General features: G+C 34.1%; 1 long non-coding RNA gene across 2 annotated transcripts; it reads right to left on the bottom strand.

The window, feature by feature from the left end:
- Positions 1-1,241: 1,241 nt before the first annotated feature.
- On the bottom strand, positions 1,242-1,867 carry LOC127537946 (uncharacterized). 2 transcript variants are annotated; one of them, XR_007947650.1, is made up of 3 exons: positions 1,760-1,867; positions 1,598-1,655; positions 1,242-1,514 (listed from the first exon to the last, which is right to left on the bottom strand). It is a non-coding gene; the product is annotated as an uncharacterized LOC127537946 (long non-coding RNA). The 2 variants fall into 2 exon arrangements; XR_007947649.1 differs by lacking the exon at positions 1,760-1,867 and having other exon boundaries at positions 1,598-1,698.
- Between the last annotated feature and the right edge of the window lie 315 nt (positions 1,868-2,182).

Below are 2,182 nucleotides of genomic sequence, written 5' to 3'. Positions count from 1 at the left end.
ACAAAGGTGAATATTGGAAACTATCTTTGCATATATTTTGAAAATAAAAAGTTTTAATAAAAAGAAGTTTTGTGCTCTGCTCCTTCCCCATAATGTCCCTCAAAGCTATCATTACTAAGACACTAACATCACTACTTACTAAACCTATGTACCAGTTTGAGAGTCCATCTCTTTCCTAAATCCAGGCTTCTTAAACTTTTTCCACTTGTCACCCCTTTTTTCCTGAGAAATTGCAGCCCCAGGTATGTAAAATAGGTATGCAAATCAAACATTTATTGATAATAAATAAGAAAATTATTTAAATAATTCTTTGCTATACATATAATTTTAACTTTTATTCAAGACAAAAACAAATTTGTATACTGGGATGGATGTACTTGTTTATTTTTACATAAAGAATTAAATCTTGGTGGAATATTTGATACCTTTTACTGTTGTCAAATTTTTCTTAATCTCCACATTTAGTTACATTGTTGATATGGGGTTGTGAGCCACAGTTTAAGAAGCATTGCCTTAGGTGACAGCTAGCTAATCTGAAAAGCTAGGATATATCCATAGATAAAAATTTGAATCTGAGTATTTTTTCAGAAGCTTTTCAATTTGACATAGATAAAATAATCACTTAATCATTATAACTACCTCTTATCCCTTGTTTGGTTAAAATTCTTATCTCTAACCTGTATTTTTTTTAAATATGATTTTAATGTAAAAGGCATGGATTCATTTAGAGTCTATGAGTAATTTGATATAAAGTGTTGGCCTAAGCCTAATTTCTGCCAGATTTTTTTTCTGATTTTTCTAAGCAATTAAAAAAACTTGTTTTATCAGATTTCTTTATTCTTGATTTTCTCTTATCTAGTCTGTTCCATAGATCTACCTTTCACTTTTTTTTTTTTTTTAAACCAGTAGCAGATGGTTTTGATTCCTTATCATGTAGTTTGAGGTCTGGAAATGATATTTTCCCTTCACTCCTATCCTTTTCCATTATTTCCCCTGATATTTTTGTTCTCCCCCTCCCTTCAAAATATAGTACTTACTATCCTTATCCTCATATAGATTTAATGTAACAGTTTTCTGGTATTCTTAAGGAGGTTTGGAGTATCTAGACTCTGCAAATGGCTCTATCCTGTACTAACAATGATTGTACTTGTACCCCAGTCCATTTAGCCACTGACAACTGAATTGGCATTTTACAAAACTATACCTTATTCTCAAAAAATATAATCACAAAATATACAAACTTTCTCAATATGTAGGAGACATAATGCCCCTCCTTTATTTTACATCAGTCTCTGGGGAGGATGAGAGAATTATGTTCCATTCCTTAATTTAGTTTTTAGAGGACAACCTTTGTTCCAGCACCAAAACCCACCTCCAACTCAAGTCCCAGGTATTTTCACTCCACCAGGGATCCCTGTTAGATTTAACACTCCTGGCTGTCCACTTTGCTGGGATTCTTGACTTCAAGGTCATATGGCTCAAACTTGAGGATCTGGTGGGAATCACTGCATCACCTGAAACAGGACAAATCAAACAGAATAGAAATAAATATCTTAGACTTAACTTTTTGGACAGAGGCGTGAAGTTTTTCTCTTACTGGATCAGTTAATAGCTCCAATACTGTGGGGCTGCCTTCTGGAAACAGCAGAAGATGTCTGCAAGAAAGAACAAGAGATAGAAAAAGCAGCAGCAGAAGCAAACTTCTCAGTTTAAAGATAGCCGTTCTGGCTGGGTAGCCCATCAGAGAAGGTACACTTACTTGTCCATGTGGTAGAGGACAAAGAGTACCTCCGTCTCAGGAGGTTAGGACTTGCTCAAGCAAGCTCTCCTAGGGCTCTCCAAGTTAGGTAATCTGGGCTTGCTTCAAAGTAACCCCTAACACAAGTGAATTTTGTCACTATTTTATCAGTTACTGGAAGGTATCTCTTTTTCAGTTTGACTGATACAGTGTTCAAAGTATAAATGAACTTTGGTAATATTATAATTTTGTCATGGTGACATGGCCCATTCATGAACACTGAATATTCTTCTAACTATTTGAGTTGTTCTTTATTTTTTTAAGGAACATTTAGTAATTGAATCTATATAAATACTTGGAGTGCTTTAGTAGATCGATCCCCAGATAATTTATGCATTTTTTTGTTATTTGGAATGGAATTTCCCTTTCTATTACTGCCTCTTG

The sequence above is a fragment of the Antechinus flavipes genome, chromosome 5, assembly GCF_016432865.1.
Source record: "Antechinus flavipes isolate AdamAnt ecotype Samford, QLD, Australia chromosome 5, AdamAnt_v2, whole genome shotgun sequence".
Classification (NCBI taxonomy): domain Eukaryota; kingdom Metazoa; phylum Chordata; class Mammalia; order Dasyuromorphia; family Dasyuridae; genus Antechinus; species Antechinus flavipes.
The sequence above is the reverse complement of the archived record's forward strand: the minus strand, read 5'-3'. Positions and strand labels throughout refer to the sequence as shown.